Source organism: Chiloscyllium punctatum, chromosome 3 (assembly GCF_047496795.1).
Source record: "Chiloscyllium punctatum isolate Juve2018m chromosome 3, sChiPun1.3, whole genome shotgun sequence".
NCBI lineage: Eukaryota > Metazoa > Chordata > Chondrichthyes > Orectolobiformes > Hemiscylliidae > Chiloscyllium > Chiloscyllium punctatum.
The window spans coordinates 136,283,206-136,309,087 of record NC_092741.1 but is presented as its reverse complement, the minus strand read 5'-3'; the positions used below and the strand labels follow the sequence as shown (position 1 = coordinate 136,309,087).

At 39.0% G+C, this 25,882-nt stretch overlaps 1 protein-coding gene across 13 annotated transcripts in view; it reads left to right on the top strand.

The window, feature by feature from the left end:
* Nucleotides 1-25,882, top strand: part of LOC140465247 (myelin transcription factor 1-like protein) — a 584,786-nt gene that overhangs the window by 149,968 nt on the left and 408,936 nt on the right. For 2 of the 13 annotated variants that reach the window (XM_072561016.1, XM_072561021.1), the window contains exon 1: nucleotides 600-806. The exons of 9 other annotated variants lie outside the window; for them this stretch is intronic. The gene's annotated coding sequence lies outside the window, so the exon portion shown is untranslated. Of the gene's footprint in view, nucleotides 1-599; nucleotides 807-952; nucleotides 1,193-1,223; nucleotides 1,429-25,882 lie in introns of those variants that run through there. 2 more of the 13 variants (XM_072561018.1, XM_072561020.1) reach the window with 2 other exon arrangements.

Here is a 25,882-nt window from a genome sequence, read left to right as displayed (position 1 = left end):
ATTTAGAACTTACACATTTGCAGTGCTTACAATATTTTAAAAATCTTTTTAAAAATAGCAAACTTACAAGAATGTTTTCATATTAAATATTTCCTGGTCAGCGTACTGTTTTTGCACTGTTGTGTAATGTGACAAGTACTTTTTATAATTTCTGCAGTTGAAGATATAATGCATTGATTTGCTTTTTGGTGGTATAACTATGGGGAAGTTTAGGTACCTAATTTGGTTGACAGTAGGAAGTGACAAATGTAGTTCATAAGGTGCAAAGGAAATTAATGCTCAAATGTTTAGCATGATAATTCATATACTTCATCCAATTTAAAAAGTAATGATGTGATGCAGATCACTCAGATTATTACTCTATACTGTCTTTAAAGCTCAAACTCTAATTTTCTTCTTGTAATTTGGTAGTTTTCATTTTTGTTGACTTGATTGATATATCATAACTATGTATTTAATGTAATGGCCTTTTGCAAATTTTTGAGTTTTTAACTGTACATCAAGATGATAGTTTTTTTTGTTCACAGTTTCAGCTTTTCCCTATATTACATTATATACAGCACTGCACATAATACCAGGCACATACAGCTCCAGAGATTCAAGGACCCATGGGTACTGTATTAGTAACACAAGGTATACAACCCCAAACGGTGGTCTAGTAGAATCGATCACAGAATTGATGACAGTGTTAGGAAACACTTGTCACGTATGCTTCCATTGTTCTGATATCCATGAAATTTTGGCCACACATTTTGATTTGGATGGAATACAACTTTTCCTGATCTAACACTCTAGCTAAGGAAGAGGTAAGTCAGCAATATGCTGGTGATTTTAAACTGCTGCAGAAGGATTGTCTCTTAAGGGAGCTCATATTTGATGCATACTACATAGCTAGGCTTTCTGCAGTCTCTTGTCTGTCTGATGCCCTTAAGCTGAGGTTGTGTTTGATTCAGCAGCCATCGCGGAGTATGAGCACTTACTCTTTTGCTCCCTTTTATTGTTGTTTTTAACTATGAATTTCAGCTTCTGTCTTGGCCTGTTGATATTTCCACTAGGACTATTATCACTTTTGTCCATGTGGCAGAACCTATTAGCATACAGATGAACAGCAGTGATCTCCGGGAGTTTTGAAAAAGGCTGGAGACATACAGGTGAAATGTGCAATTAGACAAATGGAGAAAAAAGTACTGAGGTGGGTGAGAGTGTTGAGAACCAAGTTCATTGTTGAAGTTTACTATTTTAGGGCAGACTAAGCAATTTGATGGATGTTGCACTGCAATATGCAAGCCAGGTTTTGTTTTTGCTTTTGGAATGTTTCCTTGATAGTCTCAGGCCTAGTTGAGAGTGCAGAATCTGACTGCAGTGAATAGGGAGTCCCTGATCTCGCCGACTCCTTTATGTCTGGGAGGTCACTAAACATCCAGTAAGGTAATTATTGTTTATTTTGCGTGTTTTTTGATATAAAGCTTAGTTCAGTTGTTGTTAAATGTGGATTTGAAAACTGTTGTTAATTGCAAAAGGAAAAGGAAGTTGAAAGTTTAAAAATTATAATGGAAGTTTCTTGAAATATAATTTCTTTAATGCAGCTTGCCAGTCAAATAATTTTTAAATTGTCTGAGCTACATTTGTGGATATTTGTAACGTGTTGGTGTTCCTGACAAGTTTGGTTTCATGATGAATAAAGAGGAAATAAATCAATATTACTGAATGCATGAGATTATCTATCATAACCTAATTTTCTGAATGCAATTGTTATTTATAATTATGTACTTAGTATTTATAATTAACTGTATACTTCAGGCACTGATTTATATTCTCAGTCACGGAAGAATGTGTACATTTTGTTATTCCAGAAATAAATAGAACAAATATAAATAAAAACAGAGTCTCTAAGTGAGATAACAAAATGCAGAAATAGGAGGTTTATAAAGCAGCAGCTTACAAATCTCATTGACAAACTTTTGATAGAAGCTGAAATACTGAGTAGCAAAACTGTAAAGATTCACTAGCACAGGCAGCATGTATTAATTTTATTAAACCAGCCGCATAAAATCCAAGTGTCTGCCTTTGGCACCACGGAATTAATTTAAAAATACTGCAACTGGAGCACTACCTATAAAATGTGGAAAGTATGCTTCAGTGTCTAATAGCTACTTAAAGAAAAACATAGTTTGGAGTCCAAGTATTGATAAATTATTTCAAATAGAATGGAAAATGATAGAAATCATTTCTGAATCACAGTTTTCCTTTCCCATAGAGAAATAAAATAGTTAGCCTTTTTCTATTTACGTATGGTTAATGTAGAATTTTCCTTTCCACTATCTTTAACTTATTGCATATAGAAGAATTCCACCATATGTCAAATTAAATATTCATTGAATTACACATCCTAGTATTTAGTACAGCTTCCTCGTTGACTATAAATAGATCAGGAACACTAGCAATACAAAGTGAAAGAAAAAGCAAGAATAGTTAGTTATTTAAACATCTTATCATCATGACCATAGCTTCCTTATAATGTTACCTAGCAACAGTTTTGAAACAAAATTGAAGAACTATGATCACAAGGAGATCTGGGTACTGTAAATAACAAGTCAACATTATGTGTGTAACCAGTGTATGATGGTAAGAGATAATGTACAGCTTTTGTGCTAATACTTGAAATTGCAGGTCCAACATACGAAACTGAATTGGAATTTAACATAGCACGACAATGTGTATTTCTTTACATTGAAATGAATCACAAGGTCTTTGCACATTTTAACAGAGACGGCATCTTCTTTTGTCACAGTGTGTCTGGCCTTTATTTAAACTGTAAAAAGAGAAGATCAAAACTGTACAATGTAATTCATTCAAAATTTATCCATAGTGTTATTCCCATCTGAGCAAGTATCCAGTGCAGTCATTCCCTTTAGTGTTTTCCATTGTATTTCAGTGATACAAAGTATTTTTTAAGTTGTTTAAAAATCCTCGACACTGGTGCCTGTGACTGTAATTTCTTTTCACTCACCTTTGTGAATATACTTTAAATTGAGGAAATTAAAAGGGATTATTTTAGCAGTATTATTGTCAGCCTGTCAACGGACAAATCTCTTAAGTTTTTCTTGGCAGAGAAGAAGTCACACTTTGAAATTACTGCATTATTATAGATATTTGAATGAGTTAGGTATATTAGCCAGAGACTGAAACTTTTCATGCACATTTTTTAGATATTAATAGGTGCTTAACTTTCTCTTGGATTGGAGGTTCACTTTAAGTTTAGTCCCATGTCATGATGAGGTATGGAATATTATTTTCATTTGCCTTGAGCTTTTCAATTTTTGAAAAAGTTGAATATTTCCAAGTAACTAAAATAATAACCAAATCTGTACTGTGTTGAATAAAATTACATAAATCACTCGAGGTACATATGTGTATTGCATGTAAACCAACAAGATCGGTAGTTGATTATTGGTTGTTTACATATAAGGACTACATAGTACCACTTTCTGTTATTTTGAATGATAAAGGATAAATTGTGGGTGGTTGGTAGCATATTTATTTTACTTCCTTACATTCCATCAATTTATTTGTGTTAAAATTGAACAACAGACTACCCCAGTCTCAACCTCAGCAGTTTTCACAAGTTAATCCGTACTTCCTTGGCCATGAAATGTTCTGTATAATGTTGTGTTAGAATGTTGATGCCAAATGATCAACATTTCTATTGTTGTTTCCAAAGTATGAATGAGTTGAACAAATGACAATTTTTAGTAGGGGATGTTTAAATCCAAATTACCTTTTCTAATCCTGAGCTGATGCAACATGGAGAATGATTGAGTTATATAAACAGCTATTGTAAGAATCTCCAAATAAGTGACTTGTAAACATAAGATTTATTTTCAAGTTGGTAAAGCAATTTTAAATCTGTGGCTGCCTCAATGTTTCTCAGTCTTTGAGGAAAGGTTGCATTGATCTCACTGAACAGAAGGATGTATTGGGACCTCAAGCTGTGTTTTGAAATATCGGGACATTAATTTTAATCTTCCCTGTCTGGCAGTAAAGGAGCAAATAGAGCTTTAAAATTTGGGGAGGGGGTGGAATCTACTCACAGTTCATTGCCATTTTAAAGACACTCCTGATTTTCATGGAGCAACTGACTCAGTTTAGAAACTGGTGGATGATAAAGAATAGTTTTAAATAGCAGTTTCATGACCTTAGTTTCATCCTGATGCAATATTAATTGTTCAGATGCAAGGCATTCCTTGCAAACAACCTATTCAGTAAAGCTTCATGAATTTGCCCTTAGAAACTAAGTGATAATCTGTCAGAGAATTTAAAGGGACACGCGCCCCATTAATATAGATCAGTAAGTTTTCTATGCTTTTGTGATCGGTGTATCTAATTCAATATTGGGAATACTGAAGCCATTGTTATCAGTCTACACTCCACACTGCGTTTCCCGATTAGTGATTCCATCCTTCTCCCTGATAACAATCTGAGATTAAATCAATTTGTTTGCAACCTTGGTGTAACATCTGATCTTGAGGTGAGCTTCTAATGGCTGCATCATCACTAAGACTGCATGTTTCTATCTCTGTACTGTTGCTCAACTGTGCCCTTGTCTTATCTCATTTGGTGCTGAAACCTTAATTCCTATCTTTGTTTCCTTTACAGTTGATAACTCTAGTGCATTTTTGGCATTTTACTTTCTGTAAACATGAGATAATCCAAAAACCTTTTAAGTCATGGAAAGTCCCATTCCCGTATCACCCCTGTACTCATTGACTTACATTGGCACCCGGTCAGCGATGCTTTTCCTTGAAAATTCTCATTCTTGTTTTTGATCTCTCAGTGGCCTCAGCTCTCTCTACCTTGGTAGTCTCCTCCAACCAAACATGAAGACATTAAACCTCTTCTCTGGGCAACCTAGGAGAACAATGTGTCAGGAGGTGGTTAACCTTTTAAGAAGCATCCTGCTCCTACTGGAGCAGAGAACCATCCTTCACTGGAATCTCAACAGTTCACCTCTACTCTGAACTTCCACCTCATGCCCCTTTCAGACTGCCTCAGGGGACATCGTTACCATCTCTCAGACTTGCATTGTGCAGCAGGTCACCAAAGATTTCTTAATCAGAACCAACTAGTGCATTGGAAATGGATGCCAGCATCTAGAGTGAAGGACTTGTGACTGAAACTGGCTTCCCTTGTGTTCAGAACACTATTGAATGACAGAGATTCTTCCTTCTCATGGGGTAGGGTTAGCATTGACCAACTCGCGTGATCACCGTTAACAGATTCTGCACGTTTCTGTAAAAATTCACCGGCAGCTTCAACAAATATTTTGTCCCAAGATCTTTCCTATCTCAACCCTCTGAATACATTACAGGATTGAGGCTAGGGGGTAAGGAAATCACCCATCTCCACACCTGACTGATCAAACCTCTCCCCAACTCTCAACACACTGGAACATTATTCATATGAAAAAAGGCTTTGGACCATCGGAAATCTCTTTGGCATCTTGGTACTTTGATCACCCTGTGGATTCCCTGCAAATTGACTGAAGACAAGCTATGTTGCACCACAGCAGTTTGCTGCATTCTGTATCACATAGCAGTATATTAAGGACTGGAGTAGAGGGGGCAAAGGAACAAGGGTCATTATCATTGAAGAAGAATTAGGTGCAAATGAAAGAAAGTTGAAAGAGAGATTGGATTGAGAATGTAAGATAAATCTTGTCTTATAAAATATCCCTTTCTTACCTTCAGTTACCAACCTTTCTCTTTCTTGGAACTTGCCTCATTATCAACATCTATTTCCAGCCGATTCCTTTTGTAACTGCTCACAGAAATGCTGTTTTACATGAATGCTCTATTATATTATGTAAAGCACAAGATGCAATTAAGGCCTTTTTTGGCTACAGACTTTCCCTACTTTTAATTTGTAAATTCTGTAACTCCTCAAGGCAGATTTTTGTTTTTTTTTTGCTGTTTTACTTTGGTTTAATCAAGAAAGTGTGACTTGTGTACCATGGCAGAAACTCACTGTAATTCCTACAGGAAGTATTGCATGATGTGCCATATGCTGTGACACCATTCTTTATGCTCCTCTGCATTGCTGGAACCAAGATCCATTCCATAACTTAACTCATGCTTCCCAGGATGTCAGACATTTGGAATTCCGTAGCCCTTGCCTTAAGCAAGTCTAGCAATGTGCAACTGCTGGACATTTTGTAAATAACTGACCCCTGCAATGTCATCTTTCCAACATCTCTGGTAACTATATATTTTTAATAGTTTTGTGTTTGGAACTTCAGTTTGAATTGTCCCATGTTATGAACATTGATATCGAAACATTGTACAGATTTATTTCAGGATACCAGGCAACAATTTACAAAATGGCAGGTTTCGTCCCCCTAGTGACCTTTTGAGGTGACCTGAAGGAAGTCCTAAATGCAATCTGTGTGCTGTGCAGCACAGTTATTCTCAGACAGGGTGACAATACAAGCTATAAAATTGGCCTTATTGTCCATTGCTTTCGGAGAGAAGAATTGAGCAAGATTGGCAATGCTGATTGTCATCTGATACTGTTGCCCTTTGCAATGTCAGGTCAGGACAACATTGGTTTTAGATGCCATCTCCCTGGTAGTTGAATAGTTGAGGCCTTTGAATTGAACAGAGTCGTCTCAGGTAGGATATCGAATGGTCACCAGCACTTGTGGGGAGGAGGGAAGCAAAGTTGCTTATTGTTGATGTTCAAAAACTCAATACAATATCATAAAAATGTAAAAACCAGCTATCTAAAATGATCATGCAATGACAAACCTGTTCTCATTGATGCTTTTCAACGATTGAGAGTTAATCTCAGCATTAAGAGGCAGGCAGCGTGTTACACCAATTTATTATCAATCTCAAATGTATCTATTATTGCCTTTACTGTATCTCAAGAACATCATCATGGTGCTGACTATGGACGTTTATGCAGGCTTGAATTCTTGAACAGTCAAAATCATTCTCCTCCAAAGAACCAATTTCTCAGGCAAACTGTTATCCATTAGAAATTAGGCATTGACTGTAGAATTCCTCAGAAAGTCACCCACACCACGTTATTCTGACAGAATTAGAAATCCTGTTAACACATGTAAGTGGGGTTCCTCGTGATTTTCCAGTGAAGAAGGGCTGACAGCTAGGAATTTCACATCAAGAATAATTGTGGTGCAACGTTTCCAGTCTGGTGTCTATTTTTTCTGTTGAAGCATTGACTTATACTGGGTCATTGTTCTAGGTTTGCTTTCAGATCTCCTCAGCAGACTAATAGTAATTCTGAATTAGCCGCAAATTTGACATATCAGTTGTCTGTTTATCATGCGGAGCAGTGCTATTGTCATTTCACAGAACTTGCTGTTGCCACCCAATGAGAGAAAATCAGTTGGTCCAGGAAAGTGTTACCGTGTTACTGAGTGCCCAGTTTACAACTTGCATTTTGCCAGCAGAGGTTTGCCTGTGAATTTTGGTCATATGTTGAATGGTTGATAGATGGAGGGTAAAAAATCATTTCAAATTCAGATGGTAACAGAAATACAGTGGAAAGAACATGACAAGTACAGCAGTTCTTAAAAACTGCCAGTTTATGATGAGGATGTTTCCGTAGCCAAGGGCTGAAATTGCAAATCAGTCATAATTTATCTCACATTTATTTATGCAGAAAGAAACAAATGAAGGATTTTCTAATGTCCTTTCTTCAAAGTCTGAAGTTTTGTATTTGGCATCTATTACATATCATTTGCCATCTGTCGCTTCAGAACTAATGGCCTAGATTTCAGTTTGCAGGTGTGTTGTTTGTGAGGGGGTGCTATTTGAGGTTGGAAAATCCAGAAAAGTGGGTTCCCACTTGTCTTGTTGAAATTAAATGTATGATTTTTTAATATATATTCTTTTTTGTCTGTGCGTTTCCCACCCTCAGACAGCTTGACTGATAAGTTTCAGGCCTTTAGACATGAAATCTACTTCATAAGGCTGGGGTTGATGAGAGTTTTGAGGGAATGAGAGGGAAGAAGGGAGGGATATGGGATTTGTTGCTGGACCAAAGGGTCTTACTCCTGAAGAGGGTTCTCTGGTGGCCTGAAGGTTAATGACAATGGAGTGGCAGAGGAGAATCTGCTAATGAACCAAGGGAGCCAACAAGTTTGTGTCTGGAGGAAGCACTTCCGCTCCTCTTGGCCCAAGATCAGTGCTGTAAGGGAACTCTTCTCAATTTAACCCTTAACACCTCGTGGAAACTGATGAGTTTCCTGAGGCTGTAGTTTAAACTAAAAATTAGGCTTGCAACATTATTATATTGGCTAAATGGCCAACCTTTTTACTGTGGCACTGGGAGCTTGATGCAGGTTAGCTTCCTGATTCAGATCTTTGCATTTTAAATAAACTGATTAAATATCACCCATCTATTTTTGGGAGGTAATGTGCAGCTAAGTTCAACCCCATGGATGATTCCATATATTTTTTGATACTGTAATACTCTTTCAACATTTTTGTAGTCACTTTCATTCTGTCCACTGTGTGTCAGGAATCAAATGTATCACTTTCTCATTACATGTGATGTTCCTGCAGACTTGTAAACTGGAAAACATGGCATACCAAATTAGAGGCATCCTCATACTCAACAAGAAAACTAATGTGGTAAAGCTATCAAAGTCATGGGTACGTTTTATAATTATCTTTCCTGGAGTATTACAGCATAAACAAGGCCATTTGGTCCATCCAAAATTAATCTCATTGCCTTGCTCTCACCACTTGGCATCGTATCTGTTACTTACAAATGATGGAGAGGATGAATAACCTGTCTTTAGAAAAGTGCCTTTTGCATCCTGATAATACACCAAAGCGTTTTACAGTTAATTAGGTACTTTTAATCTGTAGACACTGCCTGATTGTCAGAAATTTGGAGAGTGCAAGTTCCTACAAACTGCAATATGGTAATGACCATGTAATTTTTTTTGTGTTGATTGAAGGATAGAAGGGGGAGAACTCCCCTACTCTTAACAATAGTTCCTTTTTTTAACATCAGCATGAAAGGGCAGAATGACTCACTGAGAGTGAAGCCCTCTTTTAGTATTGTATTGGAGTATCTGTTTCATTAAGAATTGTATTTTGTCATGTGGCATTATGCCATCCAGTTCAGGAAAGCTCTGGGGTTTGATCCCTACTCTGTGCAGAATGAGACGAATTCAGCCAATAATGTGGTCTTGCAATTCAACAATTAGCCTCAGTTTCCCTGCTACAGGGTTGGAGCCAAATTGCTGTCAATTTCTGACATGCTTGTACATGAATATTTGAGTTAAAGACAGGATCAGGTCCATCTGTGATAAACCCCAATAGCCCCCGTAACCCACTATCAATCCCCACGTGTGAAGCGTGATTACTTAAGCATGCTACTGGGAGGATGCCAATTTTCAGTCAACCAAGCAACGCACCTTCAAAATCAAAATGAAGAAGATGGGCATACATATTCCAATTTTCTAATGAAACTAGAAAGTAATAATCTGTTACTTTAGCTGACTGTTCAAAGTTAAATTGTATGAACAATACACATGCATTTTTAGCATGTAATGGGATACTCTGAGTGAATAGCTTGGTCAGAACTGTTTTTATGTATTTACTATTGTGAATTAATTCAAAATATGGCAGCTTATAGTAAATTCTTCTTTGGTTAAAAGAATTTAGGTGTAGCCAAATGTAGATTACAACTGAAATGTAAGGAAGCCAAGTAAAGTGGCGAAAATATATCACAACCCACCTCCACTTTGAGAAACGTCAGGAGTTCAGTGAGTACACAATGTGCAGTATGCATAACGACTCAGGTGCTTAAAATATTAGCTGGATTCATTAGGGTCTGTGCATAGAAACTGTTTCCTCTAATGGTGGAATAAAGAACAGGGGAATGTAAACAATAGAGCTGAGCCATTCAGCTGCAAAATCAGGCTGTACTTTTTCACATGAAGGGTAAGAAGAATTTTGGAACCCTATCCTTCAAAATGCAATGGATGATTTGAAACTTTCAAGACTGAGATCAATTTTTGTTAGACATAGATATCAAAGGCAGGAAAATGGGATTAAGGAGTACATAGACCATTATCTTATTTAATGGCAGAGCATGCTCAAGGGACTGCCTGAATGGCTTACTCTTGTTCCTGTGTTCCTAGATAGTCGACTTGGACTCAAGATTGGAGAGCCCATAATTGTGGTAGTAGGGCAATAGAGACTTTCAGTCAAGAGTTGATAGCTCTAGTAGAGTAGTATTATATTCATATTCAGAGTATAAGGAGACTATGGGAGAATGCTGGAGAACCATGAATCTGTCCCTGATCACTCAAGGTTAGAATAAGGCTCTGTATAGTATTTCAAGAGCTGAATTTTCACAGGGACTTTCAGGAACTACTGCTATAACTTCAATGGATGATTTGTGGATACTGTAGAAAAACAATATTAGCAGACATTATATAACCGAAAGGACTGTGGACGCTGTAAATCAGAAACAAAAGCAATGGTTGCTGGAAAAGCTCAGCAGGTCTGGTAGCATCTGTGAAGAGAAATCAGAGTTAATGTTTCGTGTCGAATGATCCTTCCTCAGAAGTGATGGTAGCGAGGAACATGTTGGTTTATTTGCAAAAGATAGCGTGAGGAGAGAGGTAAGGAGTAAATGGTAGGTGAGGATAGAGCCCAAAGAGAGAGAAGAACAGACAAGGGAGTTGATAATGATCTCGCTATGAGGGTAAATAGCTGTTAATAGAAACTGTTACTGACTAACAATGGTTAGTGTGTAATGGCAGACTGTGTGATAACAAGGTCTGGTGGCTAGGACATGGGAGAGTTCAGGCCCTAAAATTAGTGAACTCAGTATTTAGTCCAGAGTGTTGCAGAGTCCCCAAGTGGAAAATAAGGTATTATTCTTCCAGCTTGGATTGAGCTTCACTGCAGCAAGCCTGAGACAGAGACGTTAGCCAGGGAACAGCAGACTTTAACTTGCTGCTTCAGTGTTTCCGTGGATCCTCTGCTGAAGTCACAATGGACGGCATGGGTGACTACCACAGAAATCAACCCCCAATTTGCTCTTTGTGGTTTGTTGTACTGTCATGTGGAGGATTCTGCTCTAAAAGTGGATAGTGGAACTCCCTAAGCTGTATGCTTGATTGCTCAAACAATAAATCCAGTTACTTTACCGATATCAAAGCATTCAATCTTTTTGCATATTTAAATCTTTAGCAGCAGATGATTGAATTTACACCCAAAGTATTCGAGATTGAAACCCTAATCCTAGATGGGTCTCTGAACTCTCAATCCTTTGACTTCATGAGTGATTTCAACTTTTGACTAAACTACAGAAGGTTTTACAGGGAAGCAACAGTCAGCACCAAGTGATTCTATCTCACAGAATGCCTCTCCTTTCACATTTGGAGAGACATTCATTGATAGTCCGTGACTCCAGACAATCACACCACTCAGAGGCAAAGGTTTTCCTTTGGAAGGAAACAAAAGCAGACAGAAAATGGAGAAGGAACGAAACAGTATTGAATATAAAATGATTAAATGTGAGTGGTAGGATCATCTGAGGAATTATGTCCTCACAATGTGGAACTGCTTCTTAAGTTAGTTCTGTAATTCAGACTGACTGCCAGTTCTTTAAACTCATCCAGCTTTCAGATCTTAATGTGCCCCAAAATGCCAGGGATAGATGTATTCTGTGCAACATGGCAAATCTGCAAATGACCCCACACATGGCCTAAAAAAATCAGCCCATGGCAGCTTAAGTACCAGGGCTAACTAGTTATGCTAAGCCTCCAGAAATTCTATTTTGTTGTGTTACCGGAGAGATTTAACAGATATTAAAATTAGATAATTTTTTTTTGTATGAATGAACCATTAGCTAAGTCTGAGATGCTTATTACCTGATGTTCATTATGAGATGATTCATCCATTACATAGGAACACAGGAGAGTATATTTCAAAATTCAAAAATAATGCACAACCCGCATTCTGCTCAAATTTCTTACGTCAAAAGTATGCAGCTTCCTTTTGATCTATTTCTCTCTCGCTCTCTCTCTGTCTGCTTTCAGGCCTTAAAGCTGTCTCTAACCACTTTGTTAATTCTGTCTCCACCCACATGGTTCTGTACTTGCCCGAGGAAAGAAAAAAACTCCCAATTCATTCACAATGGCACTGTCAAAAGACAACTGCCTAGCATTTGACCCTCTGTTTGCTACCACATTCCTGCAGCTACTCATTTACTCAACTGTACCTTCATCTTCACTTTAAATACCCTAATCCCCAAAAATCCATTACTACTTTTCACCTTGTCCATTCATCTCAACTCTTCAAGAGCAAGAGATGCAGACTTGAAAAGTGACAGCATACAACTACTTTAGACATTTCTGACAAAGAGTCACTGGACTCAAAACGTTAGCTCTGTTTTCTTTCCACAGATGCTGCCAGACCTGTTGAATTTTCTCCAGCAATTTTTTTGATTTTGTCTCAGGCCTCCAGCGTCTGCAATTCTTTGTTTGATCTGCTTTAGATATTCACCTTTAGATCTGACTGGGCCACATAAAGGATTATCAGATCTTGCCTTCATCTGTTAAAGCTGCTCACTATTTCAGGATCGTTCCTGATTGACTCCTCCACGTTCACCCAAAATAAAGTGAAGGAACAAATGGACTGTTTTGTCACTAGGATTCAGACCATCTGGTCAATTGCCTGTACCAGATCACTCCAGTAAAATCCTTTTTTCGTGTTTCTTTTTGATGGTGGTTAGTTGGTATCACTTGGAGCAAAATAATCTACTTTTCTGGACAGAGTGAGAGAGTTCATTCACCTACACCACTGGTGTGACCAGTGGGTGGTTCTTCACCTATGACCTTCACAATTTGCCAGCACTTGTACCCAGCGTGGTATATATGAACCATAGTCCACTAGCACACCTTTCCTTAGTGCACCTTTTCTCAAGTAGCACACACAGAACAGCATTGAGGTCAGTTCTTAACCCATTTTGTTTTAAATCTTGGAAGGGCAAAACACACACCATGTCTGCCAGAAGTGTTTTTCTGTTGCAAACAGAGGGGAAGAGATTACTTCCTCCTACATCTCTCTGTCTGTTTGAAGTTTCCCTCACATGCCACATGTTTCAACTTTCCATGGATTCCAATTTGCCAGACAGTACTGAATTTACTTCTGCATTCTTTTTTGATTATCTGTCATAGTCCTCTTTCAAAAAGCACATTTTGCAATTAAAAATCAAACAAAATTCCGTAGCACTTTGGGATTCTGATCTGTTGTCATGACACTCCACACGCCTTCTCTGAACTCATCTTGTCTATCTTGTCACATCCTGCTCCCTTGATCCCATGCCCACTAAACTGCTGACAGCCTTATTGATTCCCAATGTAGCCAGTATTGTAAACAGTTCTCTCTCTGCTGCGTTACCCCTCCCCCACCGTAAATCTGTTCCTAACGCCCTTGCCCTCAGAAAGAAAACTTTGATTCCACTTGAAAACTGTCCTACCATCCTTCACCTCCCTTGAATTTGTTGTCGTCTTCTCAAACAATTTCTATCTTTTTCAGCAATCCACATTTTAAACCCTTTAATCAGGTTTCCATTCCCACCATTGAAGAGCTCTCAGCAAATCTACAAATATTATCCCAAATGACTGTGACAAAAGTAAATTCCTCAACTCTTATAATTTGACTTCAGAATTGTTTGATGCACCTGTACGCCAGTGTTCAATGACTTGTGTTCATCAACTCTTCGTAGTCATTCAAGAAATACTGAAAATCTCCATTCATTCAACTAAAATGGATAACCTCACCCTTATTCACATTATATGCCATCTGCCATGCTCTTGCCCAGTAAACTCAGTGTGTGTAAATTCGCTTGAACCTTTGTGCATCCCCCTCACAATTCTCATTCCCACCAATTGGGATCTGGGTTGTATGCACTTTGGAGGGTTGAAGTGCAGACACAATGGGCAAAATGGCCTCTTTCTGCACCGTATGAATTCTATTCCGAAGTTTTGTGTCATCTACAAATTTAGAAATATTACAACTGACTTCCATGTCGAAAAATAGATGGTGAATGGCTTGGGCCGAAGCACTGATCCTTGCAGAACCCCGTTGGTTACCGCTGTCAATCTGAAAATGACTACTTATTCCTACATGTTAATCAATCCTTAATTCATGCCAATATATTATCACCAATCCCATGTACTTTAATATTATTTATTAACTTCCTGTGTGGGACTTTAACAAAAGCTTTTTGAAATCCAAATACATCCCATCCATCTTTTCTACCGGATCATCTCTGTTTATAAAATCCTCAGAAATCTCTAACAGATTTGTCAAATATGATTTCTCCTTCATAAACCCATGTTGACTCTGCCAATCAAATTATTATTTTCTAAACGCCTAGTAATTGCATCCTTTGTAATAGATTCTAGTATTTTTCTTGACTGCTGACGTCAGGTTAACAGGTCTCCATTGTCTCTTTCCCTTCTTTCTTGAACAACAAAGTTACATTTTCCACTTTCCAATTTGCAGGGACTGTTGCACAGTTAATAGAATTTTGAAAGGTGATCACTAATACACCCACTATCTTTGTTGCTCCTCCTTTCAGCATTCTAGGGTAAACATCACTGGGTTCTGGAGATTTGTAAACTTGCACTCCCATTATTTCATTAATATGACTGCACCTGCATCCTAACTCACACCAAGTCCTATTTTCCTATCACCCCTTTGCTCACCAACTTAGATTGACAGCTAGCAAAGCAACAACTTTATTTTAAAATCTCTCTTTGTCTTTAAGCTTCTCCAACCCCTCCCTGTCTCTGTAAATGTATCCTGTCCCAGAATACTCCAATGTATTTGCACTCATCTAATTCTGCCCTTTATATTTGCTTGATTTTAATTGTTTCACCGTTGATGGCTCTGCCTTCTGTTGCATTGGACATGAAAGCTTGGCAATTCCTTCACATTAACTCTCTCCCTCTGTCTGTCCTCACTTTTCCTCCTTTAAGATATTCTTTAAACCTACTTCTTTGACCAAGCTTTTGGTTATCTGATCTAATATTTCTTTTCTTGATTTCATGTCAAATATTCTACATATTACACCTGTGAAGTGTATTGGAAGATTTACCACATTAAAAGTGCTACATGTTGTACATTGGTTTTGCCCGATGTTTCTTTGGGCAGCTTGTTTTGCATGTTTGTTTGGAAGTAATTCCTAAATTATCCATTTTCTCTCCCTTACCTGAGCTTAAAAATTTGATCTGGTTACAGAATCCACAGTTAACTCAAGCAATGTTTTTAAAATCCTAGGAATCCTTCAATGCTTATTTAAAATTCATTTTGTACAGATTTATCCAGTTGTAAAATTTCATAATGCCTGACTCTCCCAGATTCCCTAGATTCTCTTCAACGTTCCTAATTTCTTAGGAGGACAGGGGACAGGACAACAATGACTAGTTTATTTTAGAATACCAAGAGTCAATTCCAGACGAAACAACTTTTACATGTGTATGTGTTTTTTTGAAATTACATCATTAAGCTGAAGAAAGAAAACTAAGTTTAATCAACTTTATGAGCAGCATTTCATGGAATAGCCTGTGTTAAATGTTCAAAAAGTATATTTAAATATTTTGGCTGTTAGAGATACCAGTATCACTTTTATACTAAAGGGTAACTTCAACTCCCAGTGGGAACACTCATTGGACATCAGTGCAGGTCTGAGATATCCTGACACCCATTTATTTAGTGAAGTTTCACACTGGAAGTCTCCATACACTGAATTTACATTTATATATGGGGAAATAATATTATTTGTGAAAGGAATTTTATTTTCTTACCAGCTGATTATTTTACAAAATAAGGGGTATCAAACTGAACCATAATTCCTTCAACATGGAAGTCTGACCATAAAAGCACATTCTTATTATTTGTGCTTAATTTTCTTATTTTTTGTTTTACCCTAAGGTTTACAGTTTGTTTAAAGTTTGTAGGCTTAGAAGAATCTGCTCATAGCACAATTTCATTGGTCAATAAATGCTAAATCAAAACCTGTTTGCATGGATGCAAATGAGAGGAACATGAAGTGAAACTTTAAATGCAGCCCAAGCCTTCATCATACACACCTCTGGTTAAAGTGGAAACTAAATGTCTGGACAGTTTTATTTTAAAAAATTACAACAAAATTGCACTTGCAGCCTATGAAATTCATTTTGTTTGTACAATTAGTGCATATACACTAATGTGAGTGTACATCAATATCCACTAAGTCTCTGTCTTCTGGCTAATTCTATTGATGTGTTTGGCACACTCTCCATCAGAACTGATGGTTACCATGCTGAACAAAGTGATCTTGGGGTGCAGATTCATAGTTCCTTGAAGGTGGAGTTGCAGTTTTACAGGGTAATGAAGAAGGAGTTTGGTATGCTTGTCTGAATTGCCTGGGGCTATTTTCCCTGCAGCATTGGAGGCTGAAGAGTGACCTTTATAGAGGTTTATAAAATCATGAATGGCATGGATAGGGTAAATAGCCAGGTCTTTTTCCCAAGTTCGGGAGTCAAAACTAGAGGGTATGGGGGTATAGGTTTGAGGTGAGAGGGGAAAGATTTAGAAGAGACCTAAGGGGCAATTTTTTCACGCAGAGGCTGGTGTGTGTATGAAATGAGCTCCCTGAGGAAGTGGTAGAATCTGATACAATTACAACATTTAAAAGGCATCTGGATGGGTATATGAATAGGTGGGGTTTAGAAGGATATGGGCCAAATGCTGGCAAATAGGACTAGATTAATTTAGGATATCTTTTTGGCATGAATGAGTTGGACCAAAGAGTCCATTTCTGTGCAGTATAACTCAATGACTTTATGCGAAGCATTTGCATCTATTCCTCTATCAGATATTGACTAATCTGCTTTGTTTTCATGCAACTTTTTTTTGTTTTTGTTTCCAAAACCGTTCTTTCCTCTGATCAGTGCACTCTTGGGGACGATGCTCAGAAACTACTCAAGCTTCCCTCACTGTTTATTAAAAACATTTGATCTCTGCAAGTATGCGACAGTCTCAAATTACATGAAAGATGGTGAATTCTTTTGTCATTCATCGTTTAAAAAAATGTGAGATCCACTGTCAATTTGGGTCAGTGGCCTGACGGTGTATGAAAGATTACATCATCAGCTTGTTGTGTCTGGGTGGGATTTCACCTCATGAAAACTGCAGTCGTGAAGTGATGAGGCTAGCAGATGTTTTAAAACAAAAATCACGTGATATGAAAAATAATGATGGATGGAGAAGGCAGTAATTCAGTCTCAGGTTAACGTGGCAACCAAATTTTTTTGTGGTTATTTCTGAATAACGCTTTAGGATTACTGCCTTGTAATCTGTTTTTTCACCCCCCCAGTATCTCCATACAGTGCAATTCCAAACGTATTTAAACATGCCTGTGTAAAACAATGTGTGACTTTAGTTACACTCTCACCTCCACATCACACTCTGGCCAGGGCAAGTCGAGACCTGTACACCTGCACAAACTGGCAGTAGAAAACTCTGCTAAATGGCAGTCCAATTTATGTCAAGTGCTAATTTTAGCAAAATGCCTGCAGAATTGTTGACTTTGAAACTTCACAGTTAAAAGTGGCATGAAGTTGAAATGGTGTGACACCATAACCTGTACTTAAATTCAGTTCAGGTGCTTTCACACCTCATTCATATTACATGGCCTATATTGATGCAGAGCTGCTCTGTAACCATGCAAAATGTATGATGAAAGTGACTTGTAAGAAATTCTTTTGTATATGGCTCACAAAGTCATTTATGAGGACGTCTTGTACACTAGATGTCAGTTATTTATCACGGTTCAGCGCATATAGGAGTATGTCTGAGCCAGCTTTAACATTCGATGTTAGAATTTCTCATGCATCTTGAATAATAGAATGTTACAGCACAGAAGGAGGCTATTCAGTCCATCATACTGGTGCCAGCTGTTCAATCAGTCCCACATCATTGTTTTATCCCCATGGTGCAGAACATTTCAGCTGTTCATTTATGTCCTTTGAAAGTTGGCATCAAATTTGCTAGTTTATTCAGCCAGCACAGAGATTGAATGGTCCGTTTCAAAGCCGTATTTTATTCGGTTCTTTGTACCTTCCAGACACTCCATTCCCAATCGCAACAACATGCTGTTTAATTTTTATTCCCTCACCTGATATCTGGTACTTTTACAAATTATCTTAAATCTGTGACCCCTGGTTTTGTGTCCCATAAAACCCTTTCATAATTTTGAACATATCTATCAGATCTATTCTTAACCTTGGATAAAAGCAAATTACTGCAGATGCTGGAATCTGAAACCAAAAGAGAAAATGCTGGAAAATCTCAGCAGGTCTGGCAGCATCTGTTAGGAGAGAAAAGAGCTGACATTTCGAGTCTAACTGACCCTTTGTCAAAGTTCTGATAAAGCAGCTTTGACAAAGGGTCAGTTAGACTCGAAACGTCAGCTCTTTTCTCTCCTTACAGATCTTGCCAGACCTGCTGAGATTTTCCAGCATTTTCTCTTTTGGTTTCTACTCTTAACCTTTTCTGTCCTGAAGAGACAAAGCCCACTTTCTCCTGTCGAACATCATGCTGAATTGTTTCATCCACGGTATCTCTTAAATAGGTATTTCTGCACAGTCTCAAAGGCTGCGAAAACCTTTTTTAAAGTTTGATGTTCACATTGCCACATTGGTTCAGCTGGTGTTTAGCCATTGGTTTGATGAGCTTCAGCATAACGTCTTTGTGATTGTACTCTGTATCTCCATTGGTACGTCAGGCTCTGAATATTCCGTTTTAAGCAGTTCTCAGTTTGTCCTGCTCCCTTCAAAGATTTGTTTACATGCATCCTCTCTCTGTTCCTTCAAAAGATTTCTGTTAAATTGCATTGGTCTTTTCTTCCTAGCAAAATGAATCTCTTCATACTTCTGTGTAAAATTTCATCTGCCTCTTGCCTGCCCATTTCAGGGGGTTGCCGAAAGATTGACATAAAACCAGACTTAACTAACTTTTTGCTCTGTTTTAAATTAACTGAATCTGCCAGAAAGACAATAAGACATAGAAGCAGAATTAGGCCTTTCAACTCATAGAGGTTACTCCACCATTCAATCATGGCTGGTATGTTTCTGGACCCTATTATTAATGAAAAACATATCTATCGCTGTCTTAAATACGTTCAATGATTTGGACTCCATAGCCCACTGCGACAATGGGTGACACAGATTAGCTACTCTCTAGCTGAAGAAATTCCTCCTTGTCTCAGTTCTAAAGGGTTGTCCCTTCACTCTGAGATTATGCCCTCAAATCTTAGTCTCTCCTATTAGTGGAAGCATCTTCTCCACATCCACTTTATCCAGGGCTCTCAATATCCTGAAAGTTTCAATGAAATCTCCCTCGTTCTTCTAAACTTCCTCAAGTACAGACCCAGAATCCTCAACTAGCCCTCATATGAGAAGCCCTTCATTTCCTCACCTTGTTTCTTGGTAAGATTTTAGAATTCATTAGTATGGACGAGGTTGTGGAGTGCTTGGAAGTGCATGGCAAAAATAGGGCTGAGTCAGCATGACTTTGTCAAAAGGGAGATCATTCCTGACAAATCTGTTAGAATTCTATGAAGGCAATTCCAAGAACTTTGCTATCTCATCCTTCATAATGGACTCTAAAATCTTAGCAACAACTCATGTCAGGCTAATTGACCTGTAATTTCCTGACTTCTACCTCCCTCTCTGCGTACATAGGGCTGTTACATTAGCTATTTTCCAGACTGCTGGCACCCTTCCTGACTACAATGATTCCTGAAAGCTTGCCACCAATGTGTCTACAATCTCTTCAGCTATTCTATCGGTTCTCTGGAGTTCAGTTGACTTATTGATCTTCAGACCTTTCAGCTTCCCCAGCACCTCTTTAGTGATCACCACTACATTTACCTCTGCCCTTTGATTCTCTTGAAGTTCTGGTTTGCTGCTGATGTCTTCCACTATGAAAACTGATACAAAGTACCTTTTCAGCACCTCCACCTTTTCCTTGTTCCCCATTACTACTTCTGCAGCCTTATTTTTCCAGCAATCCAATGTCCGCTCTTGATTAGATTAGATTCATGACAATATGGAAATAGACCATTTGGCCCTACAAGTCCACACCGACCCTCCGAAGACTAACCTATCCAGATCCATTCCTCTACCCTATATTTACCCCTGACTAATGCACTTAACACTATGGGAAATTTAGCATGGCCAATACACCTGACCTGCAGACCTTTAGATTGTGGGAGGATACCCATGCAGACACGGGGAGAATGTGTTAACTCCACACAGACAGTTGCCCAAGGTGGGAATCAAACCAGGTCCCTGGCACAGTGAGGCAGCAGTGCTAACCACTGAGCCACAGTGCCACCCTAAAACATTCACCATTAATCTCTTAATTCTGGATTTTTGTTGAATCTGGTAGGATTTGAACCTATTTCCTGAGAACATTACATTGGTTTCTGGATTTATAGTCCACTGATAATACCATTAGGCCATTGTGTCCTCCTTTTGCTTCTCTTTTTCCTTTCAGATATCTAAAAATGTATTTTTTTGTCATATATTTGCAAATCCATTGATATATGGTACATGGAAAACATTGGGTTAATTGATCTGTTGTTCCAGTAACTTTTTATGAATCTTTAACCCTTTCTATGTAGCATGACTCAAGAACTGCTTTTCATCATTTATATAAATAATTTGGATGTGAACATAGGAGGTATAGTTAGTAAGTTTGTAGATGACACCAAAATTGGAGGTGTAATTGACAGCGAAGAAAGTTACCTCAAAGTACAGCAGATCTTGATCAGATGGGCCAATGGGCTGAGGAGTGGCAGATGGAGTTTAATTTAGATAAATGTGAGGCGCTGCATTTTGGAAAAGCAAATCAAAGCAGGTTGTATACATTTAATGGGAAGGTCCTGGGGAGTGTTACTGAACAAAGAGACCTTGGAATGCAGGTTCATTGCTCCTTGAAAGTGGAGTCGCAGGTCGATAAAATAGTGAAGAAGACATTTGATATGCTTTCCAAGGTCAGAGTATTGAGTACAGGAATTGGGAGGTCATGTTGAGGCTGTATCTGACACTGTTGGAATATTGCATCCAGTTCTGGTCTCCTTCCTATTGGAAGGAAGTTGTGAAACTTGAAAGGGTTCAGAAAAGATTTACAAGAATGTTGCAAGGGTTGGAGGGTTTGAGCAATAGGGAGAGGCTGAATAGGCTGGGGCTCTTTTCCCTGGAGTGTCGGAGGCTGAGGGGCGACCTTATAGAGATTTATAAAATCATGAGGGGCATGGATACGAAAAGTAGACAAGGGCTTTTTCCAGGGATGGGGGGAGTCCAGAACTAGAGGGCATGGGTTTAGGGTAAGGGGGAAAAATTTAATAAAAGCAAATTACTGTGGATGCTGGAATCTGAAACCAAAAGAGAAAATGCTGGAAAATCTCAGCAGGTCTGTCAGCATCTGTAAGGAGAGAAAAGAGCTGACGTTTCGAGTCTAACTGACCCTTTGTCAATGCTGGAAAAATTTAATATATGGAATGAGCTACGGGAGGAAGTGTTGGAGGCTAGTCCAATTACAACATTTAAAAGGCATCTGAAGGAGTATATGAATACGAAGGATTTAGAAGGATATGGGCCAAGTACTGGCAAACGGAACTAGATTAGGTTAGGATATCTGGTCGGCATGGACAAGATGAACCGAAGGGTTTCACTTATGCGGGTAAATTCTGCATAAAACTTTACGCCCCTGACAGATGTGGTTTGCATTTTGTGGTGTGTAATTTTGGCAGATGGCATTGTATTATTCCACTGGCCTCACTGAAATACAGAAAATATGTTCTGTAAAAAAAATATAATCAATGGGATGTGGACCTTGCTGCAGGACCAGCACTTTTGTCCATCTTTCAATGTCCTTGAGAATATGGAGTGAGCTGCCTTCTTGGACTGCTGCAGTCCACGTGGTTTAGGTACCCCACACTGTGCTGCACACCCATACTGAAATGTGGCAAGGCTTTGTGACAAGCCAATGAACAAACTGATAGCACCAGACCCTGGAACCTTGTCTACATATATTCTTGAAAGAGATTTTTAATAAAAGTGTTTTTTGAAGAAGGATATTTCCATCCACACTTAATTCTTCTTCATGTGTTAGATGAAGTAATTTTCCAGCTTTATAGTCTTGTGCTTTTGCTTTTTTAACACTATTGCATTTAATTTGTTGACCACCTAACTTCCCTTTTCTGTTCTCAATGGTTGTTGATATTGTTTAAGGTTGTCTCTCTTCAAGTACTGGTCATCTATCCTTTATATCAGTCACTGTCACCCCTTTCAGAAATTCTTCACCGCACCCTCATTGCCCCACTAACTGACTCAAGTGTGTCCATACCATCCTAATTCGTCTTTGTTATTCCTAGATCTTTGTGTTTGAATCACTCCGGTTTGGTTTCTGCTCTGCTCACAGTCCTGAAGCAGCTGCTGTCAAAGTCACAATCTTTATTCCACATGAACCTCATGAAGTAAACTAACCCTCATCATCACACTTTGATAGGGTTGACCATACCATCCTTCTCCAATGCCTCTTTGTAGTAATCCAACTGATGGGATGGCACTTGCCTGCTTCAATTCTTATTTGTCTAATAGTGGCCAGATTATCATCTACAGTCATTTGTCTTTTTGCTTCATTACCATTGCCTCTGGTGTGATCCAAGAACCCACCCTGGGCCAATTCTCCATTTTTGTGCAGGCCACTGTGGCCCTGACGCCTCAAACTGTACGTCAGTACATGAGGATATCAATTGAAGTGTGCTGAGTCTTGGAAAACACAGCTGAGAACACAGTCCGCCAATTTCTCAGCAACAAACCCAAACAAGCAGACAAGACACATCCAGAAAACCCTAGCCCCTCTCCCCTACATCAAAGACATCTCGAAAATGACAGCCAGACTACTCAGACCCCTTGGTATCATGGTAGCCCACAACCTCACCAATACATTAAAACAGCAGGTGATGAACTTGAAAGACCCTATACAAACAATCAGCAAAACTAACATCATTTACAAAATACTGTGCAAGGACTGTAACAAACACTATATTGGACAAACAGGCAGAAAACTAGCCACCTACATGAACACCAACTAGCCACAAAAAGACATGACCCTCTCTCACTAGTATGCTCACATATGGATGAGGAAGGACACCACTTTGACTGGGACAATACATCCATCCTAGGACAAGCCAAACAAAGATACGTACGAGAATTCCTAGAACATGGCATTCCAACCGGAACTCTATCAACAAGCACCCCGTCTACCACCCCTGAGAAAAGGAAAAGGAAGTGACTTCACCACAGGCAGTAACTTCACAAGAAATGACATCACAAACCCAAAGAAACCCAAACATATAAATAGAAAGCAGAAATTTTCAGCATTGCTTCAGAGGTTCACTGAAGATGTTACCTAGTAAGGTAACAAAACGTCTCGAAATGAACCTTTCAGCTCAGTGAACAAACCTACATCCAAAACCTCAACCTCAGCAACAAATCTTCTCAAAGCTTGCTAAGAATAATATAACATTCTAGAAGATTATACAGAACGTATATGGGACACTGGTCAGACCTCAGCTGGAGCACTGTGTAAATGTTAAGTTACCACATTCTTACCATATCGTGGAGCTGCTCTCTCATCAGAGAGAGACGTGACTGGTGGATTAACTTTTATGGTAACCTCAGGCAGTGCAGGAATTGAACCCATGAAGGTAGATGGAGATGTTGTGACTGAGAGGAGTAGGCTGAGGGGAGATTTAATACAAGTGTTCAAAATTGTGAGGAATCTGAACAGAGTAGCTAAGGAGAAATTGTTCCCAATCTAAAAGGATTGAGAACCGGAGAGCATGATTTTAAAGTGTTTGCAAAAGAAGTAAATAGGGGGTGAGAATAATCTTTTTTTATAAAGTCAGTGGTACAAGCATAAAATGCATTACCAGGAAGTGTGGTGATGTGTTGAAGAGGATATGATTATTGAAATGGAAACAATGTGCAGGGTCACAGGGAAAAGGCTGGAGTTTGGCTCAGAGTCAAAAGGTCAGAGAGTCAATGCAGACTCTGATCCAACTAGCTTCCCTCAGCACCTTACCAATTCCGTGCAACCTTGAAATCATACTTGAGTTCACAATGACTTATTTTTCCTCCCAGTCAAGCCATACCTTAATTGGAACATGTTCATTCTCATTTTCAAATCTCTGTGCTCTCTCCCTTCCCTGTTTCTGTGATCTACATTCCCAGAGCTCTGACACATCAGCACTACTCTAATATTGGCTTTATCAGCATCCTTGGGGCAGAATCATGTGGTGACCATCAAGACTTGGTTGCTGTTTGGAGAGCCAGTAAGATCCATGCCCTCCTCCTTCTAGTAAGGCTCACCCACACCTTGTGCCTTCTCATGGGATCAAGGATCCTGAGGGTAGGATGTGGGTGAATTCTCACTCTCCCCTTTGAATAGCTTGCAGCCAGTTGGAGGCCAGCTACTGTATTGAACAATGGTGTCACTGGGGAAGTAGAACAGTCACTCAAGGCTTAGGATCCATAATGTGTGTTCCTGAGGCTCACAGATTAACAATGGCAGGAGGTGGCTTACTGCGGAATGCTGGAGAGGAAATCAGTGGCAGGAGTTCACTCTGGATTTTAATTGCTTAGCCAGAGGTGGTTGTGCCTTCAGTTGTCTTCTCACTAAGTGCTGGAACTCAGAACAGCACATGGATTTGCTTCAGGTGCAGCAGTTTCCTCCAACGGTCCAAAGATGGATTGGCCATGCAAAATTGCCCTATAGTGTGCAGGGATGTGCGGGCTAGGTAAATTAGCCATGGTAAATGCGGGGTTTCGGAGACAGAGTAGTGTCTGGGTGTGATGCTGTTTGGTACAGGCTCAGTGCAGGCCCGAATAGCCTCTTTCCACATTGAAGGAATGCTATGAACTCATCTACTAAAAGTCCCAGCCTCTCTATCACTCCCTCATGTTGCTTTCTATCAAGTTTTGCAGTGTGTACACCCCCTTGAAGTATGTTGGGATGTTTCATGACTTGAAAGGTGCTATGTAAATATAAGTTAATGTGAGGGCTAAATCAACTTGAAGCTTTTGTGCTGTGCGATTCTTCCAAATAAGCCAAGGAAACATCTGTCACCTCAGGTAGCCTACTGTACACTCATGTATTAAGCAAACAGCACTTGCCAAATTTTCAGGAGACAACAGATTCATCACTCATTCTGCTGAAAAGTGGTTAAGACAGGGAGCACATATTTCACTGGATAACTGAATGTCCTCAGCTCCAGAGCCTTAAACATGGTATTTAGCTTTGAATGAGAAGGATTTGAACTCAACTACTCTTCAAATTGTAGATCATAGATTGCAGAAATAACCCTGTAAACAGCAGAGGAACACCATGGCCTGGATGTCTTTGCATCCATTTTCTGTTCTTCATTTCCTATCTCCATCTTAGCTCCAGTGAAAGATTATGTGCAAAGGGTAATAGTCGGACGAAATGCTTGAAATGGCACCTTCCCAAGGCTGCTGCAGTTCCCAGATTAGGTTTGTGCAGTGGTCGATGGACCTGAAATTAAATGTGTGCAGAGGTGTCGAGCTCATTAATCTTCACTTTGCTCCTGATAACAGCAAGATTTTCCTCATTTGTAACCTAATCTGAGTGAACTCGGTGACTGCATTGACTGAGTGGCAACTTCCCTCTATTCAGCTGGCCTTTCGACTTTTATTGAGGGTAGCCATCAGTTGTAAATTAGCCTGTAGTACATTGCACGCTGT